At 39.3% G+C, this 22,496-nt stretch overlaps 1 protein-coding gene and 1 long non-coding RNA gene across 5 annotated transcripts in view; one reads left to right on the top strand and one right to left on the bottom strand.

Annotated features, from left to right (window-relative positions):
* The window catches only part of LOC121010379 (uncharacterized), a 39,510-nt gene extending 18,556 nt beyond the window's left edge, over window positions 1–20,954 (bottom strand). Inside the window, exons 1-2 of one of the 2 annotated variants that reach the window (XR_005781126.1) lie at window positions 20,779–20,954; window positions 19,356–19,527 (exon numbers count right to left, since the gene is read on the bottom strand). This is a non-coding gene — a long non-coding RNA (uncharacterized LOC121010379). Of the gene's footprint in view, window positions 1–19,355; window positions 19,528–20,585; window positions 20,700–20,778 lie in introns of those variants that run through there. The other variant, XR_005781128.1, reaches the window with a different exon arrangement.
* A 480-nt stretch (window positions 20,955–21,434) lies between these two features.
* The window catches only part of GABRB2 (gamma-aminobutyric acid type A receptor subunit beta2), a 250,599-nt gene continuing 249,537 nt past the window's right edge, over window positions 21,435–22,496 (top strand). The window contains exon 1 of one of the 3 annotated variants that reach the window (XM_040443934.1): window positions 21,435–21,955. The gene's annotated coding sequence lies outside the window, so the exon portion shown is untranslated. Of the gene's footprint in view, window positions 21,956–22,265; window positions 22,385–22,496 lie in introns of those variants that run through there. The other 2 variants (XM_040443951.1, XM_040443941.1) reach the window with 2 other exon arrangements.

The raw sequence follows: 22,496 nt of genomic DNA, 5'->3' as shown, positions 1-22,496 counted from the left end.
AGGGGAAAAAGCGCAAAGTGCATTCAGGGTATAGTAAATAGATAATTTGGCTAAAACACAGGTTTCTTCAAAAGCAAAAAGTTTGAAACATCTAGAAATGACAGTTGGTCCTGATGATCAAGAGACTTGAAAGCCATGTTCCAGGAATTAAAAGTTTTCTTCCAGTCATTGGAAGCCATTGCAAGTTTTTGTACTGAGGAATGACATGATCATAGATGGCTTAGGAGGATTGGAAGAAGGGGGTCATTTGTGAAAGAACATGATGATCTGTAGTCTCAAATCTTTTCTGTAAGATACTCTTTCAAATCCATTAGACACTTTCATAAATACATAGGCTCTTTCAGGTTTCTGAGAGACTATTAAATATACTAACATGATGCAAAGATGTTCCAACTAATGACTTGAAAGAGTCATTTTAGTTCTTAATGTCACTGGGTTCTGCAAAGAAGCAACGGGAACTAAGGTCTCAGGGATGAGAGACTGAATATTCACAGCCAGTTGGAAACTAATACCAAACAGAAAACGCAGGCAAAGAGGGCCCTGGGAACACAGTATATGTATCTTTCAGGTTCCTTAATGTTGCAGTCTGTATCTTTTTCATCTGCCCTTTGGCAATTTCACCACTTATTTGAGTTCTTATCTGAGGTAGGTCAGGGTGCAGAGTGGAGCTAGCTGTTATCATCCTGCTGAAACAGCCTTAAGGTCAGTGGTTTGCAGCCATCACTGCACATTAGAATCACCTGAGGAGTTTTAAACACTACAGCTGCTCAACCATGTTCCCAGGCCAATCAAATGATTATTTCTGGTGGTTCTAACAATCAGCCAGGTATGGCTAGAGTCAAATAAATGCCCTCAAAATGAAAATTACAATAAAAAGAAAATATCCTTCTAGTTTAGTGGGTGGAGTAAAATGTAATGGTTACCATTTATTAAGTCTATATTAGGTGATAAACACTTATAAATGTGTTTCACATGCATTATCTGTTTAGCCTCCCCCTAGATAACTTGTGTTTCAAGTAAGATTTTTTACCATAACCTCCAGTTTACAGAACAGTACACTAAGGCTCAAAACAAAGAATGCAGTTGCCTACATTCAGGAAGTGGTCAAGCCAGGATTCAACCTAAAGGAGTAAGGTTTAGAGCCTGATCCTTGGTCCAAATCACAAATTCTGAGGACAATTTGTGGATTCATTCATCCCTTCTACCCTAACCCAAGTCTACTGAGTACAATTTTTTTTTAATATTATGAAAATAATGTATTCTGTGATTCAGTTGGTAAATGCTCAAATTTGTTTTAGCATGATGGCTCATTTCTAAATGCCATCACTGCATAGGGTGGTGCCTTGCATATTGCAGGCATTCAATAATTGCTTTTTATATGATGATATGAGTGAATTCACTCATTTATAAATTTATAAATTCACTGTTTTCTTGTAAAAGAAGAGAAAGGTATCTGATTGAATCAATCATACCACCAAAATATACACCTGGCAATGTGTTTTCAGCAGCCATTGTCAGTAGTTTCATCTTATTTGGTTTACTTATCAAATATGGTCTATTCTCTGTGTTTAGGGTCTCCCTTGCTCACTTTACTCCAGTCACATTGGACTTCCTCAGTCCAGTCAGTCTTTCTCCTATCTCAGAATGGGGAGAACTTCATGCTTATTGTTCTCTCCACTAGATTCATCTCCTTCTACTGCCCTCTCCTCTTTCCATCTCAACACCATCACTACCAGTGTATGCCTGGGTAATACCTTCAGATTCCAATTTAAAAGTAATTTTGTCATGGGGCGACTGGGTGGCTCAGTTGGTTAAGTGTCCGACTTCATCTCAGGTCGTGATCTCACAGTTCGTGGGTTCGAGCCTGCTTCAGATTCTGTGTCTCCCTCTCTCTCTCTCTCTGCCCCTCCTCTGCTCATTGTCTGTCTCTCAAAAAGAAATAAAGATGTTAAAAAAATTATAAATAAATACAATAATTTTGTCACATAGCATATATAGTGACTTCTCAACACATCCTCCTCTGATAATTTTCCCTATTTCCCCATTCTTTACTTAAAGTGACTTTATTATCTCTTGTTTGTTTATTCAATAACTTATTCCCTATTAAAACGTGCCTTCCCGGAGCAAAGGAATCCTGTCTTATTTACCACTGTGTTTCTAGTGCCTAGAAAGTACCCAGCACACAGTAGATGCTCAGTGAAAGCATTGAATGTTCAGTGTTTCTTTTTTTTTTTTTTTTTTAATTTTTTATTTTCAACGTTTATTTTTTTTGGGACAGAGAGAGACAGAGCATGAACGGGGGAGGGGCAGAGAGAGAGGGAGACACAGAATTGGAAACAGGCTCCAGGCTCTGAGCCATCAGCCCAAAGCCTGACGCGGGGCTCGAACTCCCGGACCGCGAGATCGTGACCTGGCTGAAGTCGGACGCTTAACCGACTGCGCCACCCAGGCGCCCCAGAATGTTCAGTGTTTCTAAGTATTAGTTTGTTAACCCCTAGCAATAGCATTTGTTTCTCTCAATTCCCAGTCTTACTTACTAGGTGATCTAAATTACATGTAGTTGTTTTTTCTCACTTTAGTGTTTTCAACCGATGCTTAAAAATAAATAACCAACACAATATGTACTGTTTCCATTTAGTAACCTACTTTTTTTTGAAAAGCTATTTATCTGTAGGAAGTCAGAGAATCAATGAAAATTCAAGCAAATTTCCCTGAGGCAGAAAGTAACCAGAAGGTGAGTCCATTTTGAAACAGGAGTTTTGTGATATGGAGTTTTAATCTAGTGAGAAAATATTGTACCTCAAACCAATATCCTGGAATTTCTCAATAAATTTTGAAAGGATTGGTTAATTTTCACATGCAACTATACCATTCTCTTACGCAAATTCGCCTTAAAGGTTATACAGTGATGACTCTGCCTCCATATTTGTTTGGACAGTCAATTTTATTCAGTGCAGAACGAGTGTGTACTCTCAAAATTTTCTAGGAGATTTTCCTTATTTTTATCATGTATATCCATTTCATAAATTCAATTCAACAAGCATTGATAATATGTCCACAACATGCCTTACCCCATGCTCCTTGCTGTAGGAATGCAAAAGGAATCTATAACAAGGTTCAAAGAACCATTAACCATATTAAGATTACAAGAAAAAACCCATGACTTGGGGTAAAGGGTAAGGCTGGGGTAGAAAAACATATGAGACAGCATTTACTAAAATGAGATACTGAGCACAACCAAGGACCTCACTTTAATATTGCCATATATGAGAAGCTTGTGTCACATTCAGTGGTGAATGGTTGAAACCTTTCCCCTAAGATCAGAAACAAAACAAGGGTGCCCACTCTAACCACCCCTGTACAACATAGCACTAGAAGTCCTAATCAGAGCAGTTAGGCCACAAAAAAGGCAAATAGTTACATAGCTTAATGACAAGACTATTGCTCTTAAAACATCTTTTATTCAAATTTTGGTTCTGATATTTATTAGCTTTGTCAGTTTTCATGAGCATATTACTGGTTACCTCACAGAGTTGTTAGAAGGATTAAAATATGCAAATTGTCTCACATAATATTCTCAAAAATATGCAACTCTTATACCTGATAAGAGGAATGAAACAGCAATATTAAGTTAAAGAGGAATGATTCATGGGGAAGGAAAGATTCCAAATTTAGTCATTCATTCAATGTAAATTTTATTTTAGACCTATTATGTGTCGGCTCTTTTGGATACTGTGTTGAAGAAGATGGCCATGATTTCTTGAAGTCCACATTTTTTTTTTAATTTTTTTTTCAACGTTTATTTATTTTTGGGACAGAGAGAGACAGAGCATGAACGGGGGAGGGGCAGAGAGAGAGGGAGACACAGAATCGGAACAGGCTCCAGGCTCCGAGCCATGAGCCCAGAGCCTGACGCGGGGCTCGAACTCACGGACCGCGAGATCGTGACCTGGCTGAAGTCGGACGCTTAACCGACTGCGCCACCCAGGCGCCCCTCTTGAAGTCCACATTTTAATGGAGGAAGACAAACAATGAACAAGTTTAAAAAAAAACAACAACAACTAAGAAAAGAAGATAGTGAATGGCTGTAACAGGACAGAGAGAGTTGCCTGGAGTTGGAAGCATAGGAATGACCACTCTGAACAGGTTACATGTAAGATGACGAGACCTGGACATTCAGTTATCCATGTGAAAGGGGGAAGAATATTCCAGGCAAAGGACCACAGGGGCAAAGCTCAGAGGCAGGAGTCTGCTTGGTGTGGGTGCCCAGTGTAAACGGAGTGTAGTGAAGGAAGGAGTGACCTAGATGAGGGTCCAGAAGTAATTCTGGGCTGAAGAAAGAATGCCTGGAAGGTCATGGAGCAAAAGGATCTCTTCAGATGTACCTGCTGCACCCCTTGAAGTTGTGAAGGGAAACAGAGCAAGTAAACCACTTTGGAAAGAAACCGCAGCTTAAGGAATGAGACCACGGAAAAGGAACTTGGCTAGAATATAAAGTCATGGTTTGTGTAAGTTCATAGAAGAGAACTTTAGATTTAAGCAAAGGAAATTTGATGCATAGTTACTACTTATGCTTTTCTTTTCTTTTTTGATTTCAAGTTTTTATTTGAATTCTAGTTAGTTAACATACATGCTAAAATTGGCTTCAGGTGTAGAATTTAGTGATTTATCACTTACACATAACACCCAGTGCTCATCACAAGTGTCCTCCTTAATACCCATCACCCATTTAACCCATCCCCTACCCACCTCTCTCCATCAACCCTTGGTTTGTTCTCTATAGTTACATTTCCTTAAAAATATATATGGATGGCCAACAGAAATTCATCATGCATTCTAATGCCTTCCAGGGCTTGTCTCTGGATTCCATTTCCTTATGGGTCAAATCTTAGTGAGAAACTTTTGACAAAACAAGTTGTTAACTGCTAAGTACATTATATTCTTTATAAACAACCCTCCTAAAAATTAAAAGTATTAGGGAGTCACAATTTATATTTTTAAACAGGCTTTCTGCTTTGAACTTTTCATATTACTCATCAAGAGACCTTGTAGCTTTTTCTCTAATTTTCCCTACACTATTCCAATCTCAGGGGCAGATTCAGTGATTTTCATATCTGAATTCCACATGCATAGCATTAAAATATGGGTGAATAATGATGTATATTTCTTTCAAAGCAAGCAGATATTATTTAAATAATGGATATTTTCAAAACCATGATACTTTGTCCTTTGCTTTCTTTAAATCAATTTTCAAGAAAAAAACAAAACTTTGCCTTCCCACTAACAGTGCAAGAGGGTTCCCCTTTGTCCACAGGCTATTGTTCCTCGTGTTGTTGATTTTAGCCATTCTGACAGGTGTGAGGTTGTATCTCATTGTGGTTTTGATTTGTATTTCCCTGATGATCAGCGATGTTGATCACCTTTTCATGTGTCTGTTGGCCATCTGGATGTTTGAGGAAATGTCTGTTCATGTGTTCTGCCCAGTTTTAATTGGATTATTCATTTTTTGTGTGCTGAGTTTATAAGTTCTTTATATATTTTGGATACTAACCCTTAAACAGATAAGTCATTTGCAAATACCTTCTCCTATTCCATCAGTTGCCTTTTAGTTTTATTGATTGTTTCCTTTGCTATGCAGAAGCTTTCATTCTGCTTTTGTTTTCCAATATTACTTGGCCATAAAAAAGAATGAAATCTTGCCACTTGTAACAATGTAGATGGAGCTAGAGAGTATTATGCTAAGCAAAAGATGTCAGAGAAAGACAAGTACCCTATGATTTCACTCATATGTGGAATTTAACAAAACAAATGAGCCAAGGGGGAAAAAAGAGATGGAGAAGCAAACCAAGAAAAAGACTGAACTACAGAGAAGAAGGAAGGGGGGCTTCCTGAAAAAGTCCAAGAAAAAGACTGAACTATAGAGAAGAACTATAGGGAAGGAGGATGGGGAGCTGGGTTAAATAGGTGATGAAGATTAAAGAGGGCACTTATTGTGGTAAGTATGGTGCTGTGTAGAAGTGTTGAGTCACTATATTGTACACCTGAAACTAATATTACACTGTGTGTTAACTAACTGGAATTTGAATAAAAACTTAAAAAATAAACTTAAATTTATTGAAAAAAAAAGAAAAAAAAACTTTGGAATGTCCCTAAATAATCAGGGCTTTTTCTTCTATAAGCTTATAGTAGCACCACTTTATAATGAAAAATGTTTAAATTTTTTTTAACATTGTGTTTATTTTCAAGAGACAGAGCATGAGTACAAGAGGGGCAGAGAGAGAGGGAGACACAGAATCTGAAGCAGGCTCCAGGCTCTGAGCTGTCACCCGATGCGGGGCTTGAACCCACGAACTGTGAGATCATGACCTAAGCCAAAGTTGGATGCTTAACCGACTGAACCACCCAGGCACCCCATGAAAAATAATTTTTAGCTTACAGTGAAATGCCAACCTGCTTCCCAATGCTACCCCACATCCACATTCTGCCTTGCTACTTGTGTAGTTGTAGAAAAGGAAATTAACTTCTCTAGTCTCTCCTGTATTTTGGGGAAGAGTAAATAAGCTAACACATACAGCCTGTGTACAATATTCAACACAAAGTAGGTGCTCCACAAAAGCTGATTTGTTTTCTTAGTTTCTGCTTCAAAATCAGCTCCCTTTACATCTTTTATGTTAATGAAAGATGTTGGAGTTAGTAGGTCTTTCAATGCTGGTTCTGAGTCCTTGTGCTGTTCTGGACATCAGCCACCTACCTGTCCCCCAATCCATAATCTCTAACAAGTTTCTGGCCAGGATAAACGTTTTTTTTAACTACCTTGGTGAATGATTATCACCATTCTGACTTTGGTAATACAACTTCTTAACCTTCTCTCTGTCGTTCTAGATTCATCACTACGATCTGATCCCTACTTGGCAACCTGTATCTTTCTTGGTTCACATTACTACTTGAGTATATCTATACTTTATCTGTTTGAGTTCTTGTATAGGATTTAAGGTAACTACCTATAGGCACACTGACCTGAATTGGGATCTAGGGTGTATTATTTACCAGTTTTGTCACTTTGAACCCACCTGTTAACTTTTAATAATCTTTATTTCTTCACTTGAAAATTATAGATAGCAAACCTGACCTCAGAATTAATGTGAATATTAAATGAAGTAAAGCATATTAAGCACTTATCACAGTGGCTAGCACAATTGTATACTCAGGCAATCATTTAATTATGGCAAAGTTAAACACACACACAAGCACATACACGCATGAACACACACAGGCAGAGAGAGAGAAGGAAAGTGATTTATTCTTACTGCAGACACAGACACTACTAAAAATGGCCACGTGAGGAAACTCTGACCTGGGCAGAGTAAGGAATGTATCACCCACTTTTCCAACATGAGGAAAGCTATTAAATTAGAGCTATAATGCCCCAAACCAGGTTATTTTAGCCAAGTTCACATGATGCAATTGTCAAATTGTGAGTGGCAAAATATTTACCAGAACACCTTTTCTTTTTTTTTTTTTTAATTTTTTTTTTCAACGTTTATTTATTTTTGGGACGGAGAGAGACAGAGCATGAACGGGGGAGGGGCAGAGAGACAGGGAGACACAGAATTGGAAACAGGCTCCAGGCTCTGAGCCATCAGCCCAGAGCCTGACGCGGGGCTCGAACTCCCGGACCGCGAGATCGTGACCTGGCTGAAGTCGGACGCTTAACCGACTGCGCCACCCAGGCGCCCCCAGAACACCTTTTCTTAAAAAAGAAATATAAGTTCATATTAGCTACCCCTATTCCTCCATGACTTAAATCCTATCATTCATTTGAGGAAAATAAATTGAAAAACGACTCTCTATCCTATCTTCTTTGGGATTTTTCCTTCTTCCTCCACTTATATCAGTATGTGAACTTGTTCCATCCAAATGAGTCTTTAACTCAGTGGAAAAGGATACACAAATATGTGTTGAGGGAATTTATGTCAATGGGCTCTAAAACAAACAAGCAAAAAATATAAAACAGACTGTGCTGTTGTAGTATAACACTGTGGATTGTCAGAAGTAAAATTGTCTACTGTTGGCATTGTCATCCATCATGTTGCCTAAGCAAAACTGCAATCTCAGAGGAAGTAGGAGGGGTGAGAAGTGACTTAAAATGATTAGTTCTGCTCCATAGATGCAGGAGCTGGCGCGCTAAGGACCAAGTCAAGCATCTTAGTTGTGAATTTGTTTGTGAACGTGTCTGTGATTTGCACCATGAGGGAAAATGAAGAGAACATGAAACCACATTTTAGAACTGCATGTGATGGTGAAAAAATAAGTAGGCTATATTTTATTCTTGTTATTTCCTAACAACTTTGTGGAACCTGCAGACGGTCCCCCTCCCCGATCCTCCATTCATGCTTCCACAAGTGTTCCTGTTAATGTTAACCTTGCTCCCAAAAACAAAATAAACACAATGTAGTTACTATGAGTCAGAAGGATTTAACATTCATTTTTATTATGCCTTCCCAAATGATCACAGTGGCTAAAACCACCAACTCTGAAGGCAGATTGGCTGAATGTAAATCTCACCTCTGCCATTACTTGCCTTGTGGACGTGGGCAAGTTATTTAAGCTTACTTTGTCTTAATTTCTGCATCTAACTTAAAAAAAAATGTTGAGGATGGTAACAGACCTACAACCTATGCTATTCAATTCTGTAGTTGTGGCATAATAGCAAGCATTGATAGTATCTAAAATAATGAGTTCGGCCATGAGCCTATAAAACAGGATCAAGCTATGTTTGGTTAGTGATCCATAGTTGTCAACTGCCTGATTTAGGTCACAGAATTTTAGATAGAGAAGGAACTTTAGGGATCACTTAATTTGACAGCCTTATATTACATATGAGACAACTAGGAGACAGGAAGAAGCTGTACCTTGTCTACCTCCTCTTCACCTCCCCACCCTCCTCCACCAAAAAAAAAAAAAAAAAAAAAAAAAAAAAAAATCACATAGCTAGTGTAAAAGTAACAACAAAACTAGTTGTTTTTCTTATATAACTTATGGTATCATTTTCATCTGCAGAGTTCTTTTTTTTTTAATTTTTTTTAACGTTTATTTATTTTTGAGACAGAGAGAGACAGAGCATGAATGGGGGGAGGGTCAGAGAGAGAGGGAGACACAGAATTGGAAGCAGGCTCCAGGCTCCGAGCCCGACGCAGGGCTCGAACTCGTGAACCAAGAGATCATGACCTGAGCCGAAGTCGGACACTTAACCGACTGAGCCACCCAGGTGCCCCCATCTGCAGGGTTCTAATAATGATGTCTTATTTTCCAAAAACAAAGGTTTTCCCTGGATTGGATCTCATACTTTCCAGTGCTCTGAAGCTCACTCCCCAGAAGCAGACCAAGAAAGAAAAACTTTTGGGCATGTGATAAGCAAGTAGGGGAAATAAGATAGGGAAGTCGGAGTAAACCAAATAAGGGTGAAATTTCAAGCCAAAGCCATTAGGCAGGTAAGTTTGAGCCTGACTTCACGAGGAAACTCTGGAGTATAAGTTGCTTAAGGATTGCTCTACTGCCCACCACATAATCATTGGTTAATGGGCACTGAGGAAGCTGCAAATTCTCCAGTATTTTCCAGTGGTCAAAAGCTGCCCAGTAGCCCAAGGGGTGGTATACTGAAGAGGGTGAATGCAGGTACTGCTCATAGAAATCACTCCAAAATAATGTGCATGGGGTGGGTGGGTGGTGTGGGGTTGGGAGGATAAAAAAATTATCTGAGGGAATTTAGGTAGAGCACTAGTTTAGTCTTCTGTATGACCTTAATAACAGGAAAATAAATAAATAAACCTGTTTGAAGGATTAGACCAGAAATTTCTGCTGCAAGCTAGCTATTTGAAGTTTTTTGTTTCATTTATAAAAATTCATATTGTATTTTACCTTAACATCTCAATGATTACTTGAGGCTCTTTCCAAAACTATGAGTTTGATTTGCAAGCTTCAAAAGTTGTTTTAACTGATATCTGACTTTTTTAACTTTAAATTTTAGGGTTTTTTTTTTCTTTTTTTACCATCACTCTCCTACTCCACTTTCTTTGTTTTCTGGTAGAACATCAGTTTTTATGCAAATAACATCTTAATGGTTTTCTCTTCTCATACCCATTTATACCTCCCTCTCCATATAGAAGGACGGAAGGGGGCAGCCAGTTCCTTGTATGCCACTCCCTAGAGGAAAAAAAAGAGTAACCCCACTCCCTAGAGGAAAAAAAAAGAGTAAGCATTCATTTCACTATTCAGGCTTCTTGCAGTAAATTCTTCAGTGCTTTTCCCATCTAATTTTAAAAGAATCTAAGATGTAATGTTTCTTCCCGTCAGTTCAGCTTCACACTAACATTAAAATGATCTATGATGCCATGGCATTCCTTTCAGATCTCACGCCCCTTTGTACGTGGAAGTGACATACAAGATCCTCTCAAATTACTAGTATGATTTATATAACATGAGAAGTGTTTTGTTTGTTTACTTTGTTTCCTGGTAAAGATCTTAACCATATTTTCCCAGTAGTGTTTTGTTTTTTGTCTTTTTTCCCTTCTTTATTGCTCCTTGCTCCCTGACCTCTCTGTATTGTTGAAGTTTATATGACTGCTTTCACGCTACTACTGCATACTTAAGTTCCTACAAAACCTAAAATATTTATTATCAGAAAAGGTTTTCTGATCAAAATGATGTGGCAACTATAACATAGCCAATAAATGATCAAAGGATGACTGGATTCCAGATCTTACATCTATTTACATAACTTGAAATCCTCATCCTGATGTCAATGTTTTCCACATCACGGCTGTGATTTGCCAGTCATTTATTTCTCTAGCCAGACACTGGTTTGCCAATGAGGAAACTTACCTCAAATGTTTCCATTACCCACCCTTCTAGGTCCATTTCAAATCACATCTATTTTTTTTTCAATGCTTATTTATTTATTTTTGAGAGAGAGAGAAAGCACAAGTTGGGGAGGGACAGAGAGAGAGAGAGAGAGGGAGACATAGAATCTGAAGCAGGCTCCAGGCTTTGAGCAGTCACCACAGTGCTCAACATAGGGCTCAAACCCACAAACCATGAGATCATGACCTGAGCCAAAGTCAAATGCTTAACTTGCTGAGCCCAGGTGCCCCCAAATAGCATCTCTTCAGTAAAGGCTTTCTCATTTAATTCTAACCGGTTGTGGTCTATTTTTCCTTCAATCTTCCTTGGATTAGTTTCTTCTTGGTCTATACCTTTCTTGTGACATTAATATTCTGTTTAATTATTTTTTGCTATCCTCCTCACTCTGCTACAACTTAGCTCCTTGAAAGGAAGAATCTTTTTGTTTACCCCAGAATCAAGAACACTTGCAAATACATAGATGCTCAGGATATTCATTGAATTCCTGAATTAGATTTTGATACCCTACATATAGAGATGACTTTGCTGTTTTATGATGTTCAGTTTCATCTCATATCTTCTGGGTGCTGGTCACTCACACTAGTGACATTTGATAATAATAGATTCTTAAGAGTTAGAAGGCTTTCACTGTAGCCTAAACTATGAGAATTTCTCTTTTAGAACTTTGACAGATTAGGGGCGCCTGGGTGGCACAGTCCGTTAAGCTTCGACTTCAGCCAGGTCACGATCTCGCGGTCCGTGGGTTCGAGCCCCGCGTCGGGCTCTGGGCTGATGGCTCGGAGCCTGGAGCCTGTTTCCGATTCTGTGTCTCCCTCTCTCTCTGCCCCTCCCCTGTTCATGCTCTGTCTCTCTCTGTCCCAAAAATAAATAAAAAACGTTGAAAAAAATTAAAAAAAAAAAAAGAACTTTGACAGATTGATCCTGCCCAAATTATTTAGTCAGTTTCCCAAATGTTTTTATACCAGAATTTTTATATACTACCTACATTATTTTTGTCAAATGCATGTGCCACCTGCTCTGTAATTTTTGTCAGTAGTTTCTTGAATTTACTCACCTTTAACTTGCATAAATGTATTTTAAAGAAAGGCAGTATCACCACCTTTTGTGTAAATTTAATATTACTGGCCATAAATGGAATATAACCATAATAAGAAAGATCAATACATTTGGATCTGAAGATTTACATCTCTCAGTTAAAATAGAGAAGGAACAAAGTTGTTAGGGGAATGTTGATGACATGTTGCTATCAAACTGAGACTTTCTTGGCAGTTTAATCAGGATGGAAAGAAAGCTGATACATGTTGTGATACTATCCTATTTAAATCTCTGTCCATATATCTACAATCATCTCCTGAAGCATCAGGGTTTACATGCGAACTTCTCAGTAAAGTGCATCTTTGAAGCCTACCAAACTCCCAAAGTACTCACTGCTTCTTGTTGAATTATCATTGGCTCCAACAGCTCAGTCACTTAGTTCTAAACTCTCATTACAATAAAGTATGTCTAGCAAAAAAATAAAATAATACAATTTTAAAAGTGGACAAAGAGGGGTGCCTGGGTGGCTTAGTCAGTTAAGCATTGGACTCTTGATTTCGGCTCAGGTCAGGATCTCACAGTTTTGGGGATTGAGCCCCACAGTGCAGAGCCTGCTTGGGATTCTCTCTCTCCTCTCTTTCTGCCCCTCTCTGTGCACACATTCTCCCTTTCTCTCAAAAAAAATAAATAAACATTTTAAAAAATGGACATAGGACCTGAATAGACATTTTTCAAAAGAAGACAAAAGAATGGCCAACAGGCACACGGAAAAGTGCTCCATATCAGTAATCATTAGGGAAATGCAAGTGAAAATCACAATAAGACATCAACTCACACCTGTTACAATGGCTAGCATCAAAAATACAAAAGATAAATGCTGGTAAGGATGAGGATAAAAGAATCCTTGTCTACTGTTGATGGGATTATAAACTGGTACAGCCACTTTCTTTTTTTTTTTTTTTTTAATTTTTTTTTTTCAACGTTTATTTATTTTTGGGACAGAGAGAGACAGAGCATGAACGGGGGAGGGGCAGAGAGAGAGGGAGACACAGAATCGGAGACAGGCTCCAGGCTCTGAGCCATCAGCCCCGAGCCCGACGCGGGGCTCGAACCCACGGACCGCGAGATCGTGACCTCAGCCACTTTCTAAAACAGTATGAAGGTTCCTCAAAAAATTAAAAATAGGACTATCATATCATCCAACAATTCTACTTCTGGGAATATATTCAAAAGAAATAAAATTACTATGTTGAAGAGATATCTACACCCTGACATTCATCCATAGCAGCATTATTTACAAGAGCCAAGACATGGAAACAACCTAAGTGTCCACTGATGGATGAATTGATAAAGAAGTTGAAGAACACATACACGATGGAATAAAAACCAAGGAAATGCTGCCTTTTGTGACAATATGATGGAAATTGAGGGAGTTCAATGCTAAGTGAAATAAGTTAGACAAAGACATATACTGTAAGATCTCACTTACATGTGAAATCTAAAAAACAAATAAACAAATAAACAAACAGACTTGTAGAAAAAAGAGACCAGAGTTGTGGTTACCAGAGGTGGAGGGGAGGGGAGGGATAATCTGAGGAAGGTGGTCAAAAAGTAAAAACATCTAGTTGTAAGATAAAGAAGTACTAGAGATGTAATCTACAACATGATGACTATAGTTAACACAGCTGAATGGCATATTTGAAAGTTGTTAAGAAAGTAAATGCTAAGAGTTATCACAAGAACAAACTTTTTTCCCTTTTTTTTGTATCTATATGAGATATTGGGTATCACTACACTTATTGTGGTAATCATTTCATAATATATGTAAGTCACATCATTAAGCTATACACATCAAACCCATACAGCCCTATATGTCAATTATATCTCAAGAAAACTGGGATTTTTTTTTAAAAGATACATTACACTCATAACAATAACACTGATAGATATTGGCTGTTGGGCTTTCTATCCTGAAAGGCACTGTCTTTATTTTATAATGCAATGGCTGTGCTCTAGGCTACCACATACCACATCCCTCGGTAGGACACTTCCTTTATGGCTGTTAATAATTTATTTGAACCTGAAAGCAAATTCATTTTCTCAGGAAGTAGGAACAAAACGTGTCTTCATGCAGTTTCTAATATGGGAGAATTATGTTAAAACATGAAAGGAAACATTGGTTGTTATCACCTACTCTTAAGGTTTCCAATTAAAGAAAATCTTCACTCTCACAGACTGACTACTTCTCCTCTCCTCCTTTTCTGCAGAGAAGCTTTCTCAATCACAAAATCTTGACACTTTCATAATATTGTGAAAGACAAATAATATTAGAACTTACCTCATAATATTTTGTGAAAATTAATGAGGTGTAGACAGGTGAGAACACCAGTATCAGGAAAGGTCATTTGGTATCAACAATGACTTATGTGTCATGGTTAAATACCAAACAAAAGTATATTTTTATTATTAAGAAAAATCACATATTAACACTAATTAAGAGGCTATTCTATGATTATTAATATGCTACTATTCTATTTAAATACTTACCAAAAATGTTGTGGAATTCATTCATTCAATATATATTGATAAGGTTTTACTATGTGTAAGTAGAGCTAATACAATTATTTGACATTAATATTATAATGTTTTTACTAATAGGTCTTAGTTACTCAAATATTAATTTATGAGGACCTTTTATCCCTGGTTATTCTCATTCATAATTTTATTAATTCATATCATTTTCCTACATGTATTTACTTATGTTTACTCAGTTATACCATGACTTTTTAAAAACAGTTTTCAGGGTGATTGTTTCACATATGATTATGTGAGCTGCTAAAATGTAATGTAGCAATCATCTGCCCTTGACATGAATCTGAGAGACCAGATGTCCTAGATTGATATATTCATTCATTCATCCTTACTGGCCAGTTGCAGGGACATTCATGCAAGACAGATATGGTGAATTTGGATTCTTCTTCTAGCAACATTCAAGTCCCCATGTCATAATTTCTGTATCTAAAACATATGGTTAGTAATAATACCTATTCCACCTCTAGTAGATATCTGTGACTTTATCTGTTCAGCATCCATTTCCTCTCTTTCTGGTAACAGAACATTAATAGTCTTACTTTGGGTCATTATTCCTCAACCATTCACAGTCCATATTGTTTGAATATGGTTTATCCCAGCTTCAGGATCCAGGGCAAGTGACTGGTTGATGATAGGAGTGGGATCCAAGCCCCCACAGAATTGGGTGGTGTAGCTAAATTGCTAATCTTCTCAGTGTTGCTAAACGAAGCCAGTTTATGGTTATCTTTGGAAGCCAAACTTCATAAAACAGAACTTTGAGCCTTCTCAATTTACCTGCACTCAGAGTTGAACACCCTTAACATGACCTAGTATTCATTTACTTTAGCTAGTTTGAATTTGGTTTCTGTCCCTTTCAATCCCAAGAGCACTGAATAATATACTTCACAGAGTTAAATGAGTAATTGTTGATGTTCATCACAGAATAAACAAGCTAGTAATCAAGCACTCAATATGTATTAGTCATGAATAATAATTGGAATTACAATTTATCAATTAATGAGTGTCTCATACAAGTTAGGTGAATGCAGTGAGCATAGAGAATAATAAAATAAGAATACAAGTCCCTTGTAGAATTAGCAAATGGAGATGTTTCTGAAGGTAATTTAAAGAAAAAACAAAGCAAAACAAAAAAGCAAGACTCTACAATTGGTTTAGATTGAAGTAGGGAAAGGACTAACTTTCCTTGAAGCTGATGACAGCTGGAGATTTTCACAACCTTCATATGCCCGAGTCCTCTAACTCGTGAAGGCCCCATGACATATAAAATAAAACATATTAAAAATGTATATTTCCCATGTGAAATTTAAGTTTGATAATTATAGACATAATATTATGTTTTATAGACATTTAATTAAACATTAATTTCAGCATTTAGTTTGCTTTTCTAATTTGGGGCTAATATGTACATTTTTTTTCAAGATTCCAGCATTTTTATAGGCCCTCTAAAGGCTTGTAAACCTAGGTTCTCTAATTCAGGCAGCTAGTGGATAAATAGTCCTGGTAGAGGAGCATCAGGAAAGGGCCTCAGCGTGGTGTGACCCACATCCTGGAAAACTCCATTGGTCATAGTGGATTACCTATCTTTGGCCATCCCTCAAAAGTCATCCCTAAGTAACCAACAAACCTGACGGAAATTTTCAAAAGTTACTCCTTAGAATCTGCAATGTCACTGCTCGTACATCAGTTTTGTTCCTTCACTTGTATTGATGAGGCACACCTCTCCTCCTCCTTCAGGTTTGGAGAAGTGGTTGGTAAAAAGATAAGGGATGTGGTGTTTTGTTACTACTGAGACTGAATACAATTAGTATCCCCATGGTGTCAGAAGTTAGGCAATTTCCTCATTTAACAATTTTACCTCCATTTGGAGCATCAGTAATTTCATTTTGTATTTTAAGGTACACTTTTTCTGTACTCTTCAAGATCGATTATTTTGAGGGGGTGCTGCAAGGTAAAAGGACCTTCAAAAAAATCTGGTAATTCAAGCCCTGAAAATTTCCTGTTGGTCATCTGATTGTTATCAAATCTCTGTTAGATGCAGAGATCCTTTGGGCTAAGATTTTATTTTGTTATAAAACTCACTAGATGAGACATGCTGAGAACTGACTGTAAAGTAGACAAATTTATGGAAGTTTTATTTATAAAGTTGATAGTTATCAGGAAAGGCCTGAGTCCTTCAGTATTTTCTTATAAACTGTATAATCTTATAGTCACTTAATTTTTGCTTATATTTCTTCATATATGAAAATATTGTAATAATAACCTTTCATAGGCATATTGTAAGGATTAAATATTATTATATGCAGAGAATTTGAAACACTATGTGACACATTAATATTGCTATACTATTATTACATGTTAATTTTCAGTTAAATAGTTTAAATTGGTTTTATGTCATCAGGCTTACTATGGCCAAGAATTTTACAGAAACTCAGACTTAATGTTAGTCTTAAACTGTTGAAGGAGAAACACTCAGGACTCAGTGAACATAGAATTCACATTTCTAATCCTATGTGATAAAACATCATTAAGACATAAGCCCATACTTTGCAATTTATAGTAATTTAGAGATAATTTTTATTTTCCAGTGTCTGTGAAAGCAAGGTTTGCCAGACATATAAATAAAGGGTATTTTTAATTAGCATAAGAGAAAAAAATATTTTATAACAGTTAAACTACTCTAGGATCCTTTAGCATATACAAATAAATAAAAGTGCATTAATGCATAAGATATATGTAAATATTGTTTAAAAATGATTCTTATTTGTATATTACACGAGGTTCCAGGAAGCCATATATTTGACACACTTTATTAGTAATTGGTAAGTTTATATTATTGTATGTACTGAAAGTAATAAATGTATATTTTCTTCCTACATAGTGTTTCTGATGTTCTCCCTAGTCTTTAGTATTACTGAAATTTCTAAATATTATTTTATAAGACCCCAATCAATATTTAAAGCTAAAAGATCCATTATTCATTTAAAAAAAGTAATAGTACTTTTTTAAATACTTTTTTTGAAAAGTAATCATTTAAAAAGTATTTAAATGATTTGGCAACATAGGTAACCCATGTTCCATGAAACCTTCCCCAAAATCATCACTGCTGATGATTCACCACCAGCAGCAGGTCAGTGAAACTGACCTGGCACCGTGGGCATATTCCATACTTGTTCTTCATCAGATAAAAGGCTATGATACAGAATTCCACATTACCCCCTCCCAACGGAGTTGTGTTAGTTTCCAGGGAAGGAATCAGGGAGGCAGAGGGACAGAGTGCATTACCTTCTGTATTTTATACCATATGCACATAATGTCTACTCCAAAATTAACATACATTTTAAGAATTTAATACAGCTGAACAGTCCTTTATCAGAATATTCTCTTTCCTTGGCTTTTATCACCACAGTATCTTCCTCTTACCTTTTAGGCCAGTCCTAATTTGAGTCTTTTGATGGCTGTAACTGTCTTTTACCAGAAGATTCTCTTCTAGATCCTCTAGTCTCCTCATTCTGCTCATCCTCCTGAGAAAAGTCTTATGTGCTCTTATGATTTAAGTTATTTACACCCTCAGCATCTTCAAATATATACTCATTCATTAAAACATATGTATTAGGTGTCTACTATAGGCACTAGGTACTGGAATACAGCAGTGAGTAAATCAGATAAAAATCTCTGTGATTTCTTTTTAACTTTTATTCCATGCAGTAAGATGAAAATAAAATGTGTAAAATATAATACGGTAGTAATATTTTCTAAAGAGACAATACAAAGCAGGAAAGGGCAACAAAGGTGTTAGGATGAAACATGGAAATTTTCTATTGGTCCCACCTCAACCCTCACTTCTGAGCTTCAGGTGCATATATCAAAACATCCAGTGTGCCTTGGATGTCTAGCAGGTACCTTAAACTTAAACTGTGACCCAAACTGAGTGTATTATCTCCAGCAACTTTTTCCAGCTCCACTACTGAACTACTCAAACCAGAAATGTGTGAGTCATCTTTGGATACCTCTCTCATTCCCTACATTCCATCTGTCACAAAGTGTAGTCAGTTCTATCACATAACTTGGGCCACTTCTCTACATCTTTACTGTCACTATCCTAATTCAGGTGAACATCAATTCTCCTCTGGATTCCTGCAAAAACAGATCTCACTACAGCTATTACCATCTTCCTCCAGTGTCACTAAAACTCATCCTGTCATTCCCCTACCTCAACAGATCAATGGTCCCAAATTGCTACTGCCCAGATCTCTAACTGCATCACTCTTGGGACCACTCTTACCCTTCTCCTTTAGTCTCAGGGTTCTTCCTTCATTCTTCATCTATGCTATCCTCTCTTGGCCCAAGATATTTGCACATACTATTTCTTCTTCCTGGAATATTCTTCCCCCAACTCTTCATTAGGCTAACCCATCTTTCAAATCTCAATTGAAGCATGAATTTATCCAGCAAGTTTTATTCAAATACTCAAACTGGTTTATTTGCAGCAATTATGGATTCCATAATATCCTGTCTTTCCCACTTTACACATCATGCTACACCAGTTATTACTTCTATATTGGCTCTACCCATGTGGGAGTGTGAACTCCAAGAGGATAAGGACCATGTCTGCCTTTACCACATGTCATCCCCAGTGCTTGTCAAATAATGTTTGACATAGAGTAGGTGCCCAGTACATATTTACTGAATAAATGAATGACTATTTTAGTAAAGATTAAGGGCAGATGATTGATGATTGCTTTTATCTGGCATTTATATGCTTCATGCACAGAGATGATTTTGAGTCATGATCTCTAAATAGTACTTACAATTTTGCCTTCTCATTGTGTATCTGGGATCACAGAGGATGCTCTCCAGCAACTGATACATCTTCAGATTCCAGTAGTGCCCTCCCTTGCACATTATTGTTCCAATTTTCACATTCCTAGGTAGCGATATCAGTCTTCCGGAGAGAAGTCCTAGAGAAGTCCTAGAAGTCTGCTGTACAATAAAGACCCATTTCAGGTATAAGTTGATCTCAGGTTTTATAGCCAGTGGAAATATCTCTTTGATTATGTTAGTAACATCTATTGGTAATAGATATCCCTGAGATGTTACCACATAGAGAAAATATTTTTTCTCCTTTTGATTGGTTTCAATACATTGCCTTTTTAACCTTAATTCCCTTGAAATGTCTGTTTCTCTCTTCTCAAGCCTGTCTACGGTAATTGCATTAAATTTATGTCCACTCAGACTATATAGATTAATGCTATTAAACCTTGTTTGTTTTCCTGTCCACTCATTATGCTTTATTATTAAAAATTGTTAATATTTGTTAATTTCATGCCAAATGCTCCACATATATTTATGTCATTGTAAAATCAAATGGAGAAGGTTCAATTATCATTCTCAGTTTTACACAGGAGTAAACCATGGCTTAGAGAGGCTAACTGACCTGTCCAAGTCACAAAGATACGGAGTATTCAAACTGGGATTTAAACCCAAAGTTCTGCCTCCAGTTCCTTTGAAACTCTCAGTTTGCACTGTGCTATTGTTTTACATGCTGAGACACAAGTTATTTTAACTCTTTGCTCACCTCTCCCTTAATTTTCTGTATAAGGTAAGCCTTCAATAAGTACTTGTTTAACTCTTCACTGGGCTGTTATTATTACTGCTGAATGACAGTATTTGTGGTACTGTTCTTTTTACTTATTTTTTCTTTCCCAACCCAAACTGAAGAGAGCGTAAGCGGGAAAGGCTGGCAGTGCAGAAAGTGCAACAAGGATAAATAAAAGTCGGAAGGAAAAGACAAGATTTCTAGGGTTTCACCAGCTAGTTACTTGGGGTTCAAACTGCTTTAGGAATCCGCTTGACGTAATGCTAGTAATCTAAACTTTGTTCTTCCTTCAGGACGTTCGCTTGTGTAAAAGATTCCCATTGTAGAGAAATGTAAAAAGAAATGGAGGAAAATTGGCAATTTTGCTCTATCATGGGTCTGTATTTTGGTTCCTGTAACTCGCAACCTGAGTAATTAATGATGGAAGAATTACAGATTTCACCGTTCTCGTTTATGGCGCTGATTTTCACCTGTCCCTAATTCAGAAACTCCCTTACTCTGTGAAGGCACACAGCTCTTCCTTCCCGCTCGCGTTTCCTCCCAGGGGCGCTTTCGGATTCCCGCCTCAAAGCCCTCCCGCCTCCACCCTCCCCTCTGAGTCATTCCTCCAAGCGTCCCCAGGATGACCCTCTGACCTAGGCGGGGGAGGAGGGAGGTTGTCCGGAGGTAAATGGGTCAGGAGCAAGGCTCGGACCTGGACCGCGGGGAGGCCCGGGTGCTGCGGGGACCGAGAGCCGGCCGAGCGCCGCCAGCCCCCGCCTCGGCTGCGGGCGGCGAGCGCCCCTCCTCCTCTCCGACTTGGCCCGCCGGCGCGCGCCTCCCACTCCCGCAGCGGCCGAGGGCTCCTCGGGCCGGGGGAACTGCGCCGCGGCCGAGAGCCGGCAGCCGGCAAGGTCTCGGACGTGGGAACCAAGGCTGTCTAGTCTAGTGGTTAGGGACGCTGGCTTTGGAGTCCAATTCTGTTTCCACCTCTCGCCTCCTAGGTGACCTTGGGCGAGTTGCTTCGCTTCAGTGTGCCAGTTTCTAAATCGATATGGGGAAACTGAGGTGAGGGCTAAATCCTAGGATTGTTGTATTAACAAAGCACTCCAGGCAAGTAGTAAGCGCTCAGTTAATAGCAACGGTCAGCCCTCAAGAGTGAGAAGCGAAAACTGCTCTGGGTCCAAGGATGTAGGTTTGCGCTCTCGCTTTTCCAGTTCTGCACCGAGGAGTAGGGGGAGGGGCCGCCGGGAGCACCTGCCCTCCCTCCCCTCTCCCCCTCCTCCCCAGTTCCAAGATAACTCGGGAGAAGCGCGGAGGCATTCGTCCCAGCCTTGGGTTCGGGCTCCTTAACGCGGCCCAGATCCCCGAGCCTAGTGGCAGCCCGCGGCGCCCGCGGCACGTCTCTCTCCCGCGAGCTGAGGAAACATTTCTGCCCTGAACTGAGTATCTCCCTCCCTCTCCGACCACAGAGCTTGCTCGCTGCCTCCTCTGGGACTCGGCAGCCGTGGGGAGTCCGGCAAAGCCTCGGGCGGGAGGGAAGAGACAACCTCAGGGTGTGAGAGTGTCCCCCCGCCCTGGGAAGGGAAGCGAGGACGAGGGGTGGCGCGGAGACCGGGGAAGAACACCGGGCCCCCTGGCGCTCCTGGGCCCCATCCTCATTTTGCTGCCTTCTAGGGACTGCTCTGGCTTTTCCCGTCCCGAGGCACACACATCCCCGGAATAGCCAGGTGTCCCAGGCCGCCACACGCCCGGCTCTCCGCCTAGGGCAGAGAGGCCGGAGGCTCCAGCTCAGCACGCGGCGGGAGTGGGCGGCGAGCGCCAGCAGGCGAGGTAAGGAGGGGCGGGGGGCGGGGGGGGAGAGTGCCTTCACGTGCGCGCGCCTGTGCGCGTGCTCCGAGGGGGCGTCGGGTGGGGGTCCGCCCCAGGGCCACCCGCCCTTCCTGCACCGTGTCCCCGCCCCAGCCCCCTCGCACCCTGCACCCAGGCTCCGGTGCTAGCCACGCGCGTTCCCCACGCCCCCGTGTTCCAGCACCCCCTGATCCAAACCCCACCCTCCCCACTAATAATTTCCCAATGCAGAATCAGACCGAAACCTGGAGAGAGAACGTTGCCTTTCTGCTCCCCTCGCCCCCCCCCCCCTTCTATAAATAATCCGGACTAGCGGGTCAGGCACGTCACACGGCAAGAAACCGGGACCCCGACGTTTTCTTCTCTGGGAATAGGGGGTAAAGGGTGAGGAGAAGGAGAAAGAAATCGCTCGTGAGTAGTGAAGAAAAGCTTGCTCCTTGACTCCTAGAAGAGACCAGGCACCATTTTATTCTTTTCTTTTTCTTTCTTTTTTATTTTTCCATTTCTTATTCTCTACCCCCCC

This window comes from Herpailurus yagouaroundi, unplaced genomic scaffold (assembly GCF_014898765.1).
Source record: "Herpailurus yagouaroundi ecotype Mexico unplaced genomic scaffold, PumYag 29, whole genome shotgun sequence".
Lineage (NCBI taxonomy): Eukaryota > Metazoa > Chordata > Mammalia > Carnivora > Felidae > Herpailurus > Herpailurus yagouaroundi.
Note: the sequence above shows the minus strand (reverse complement) of the source record. Positions and strands in the feature narration are given on the sequence as shown.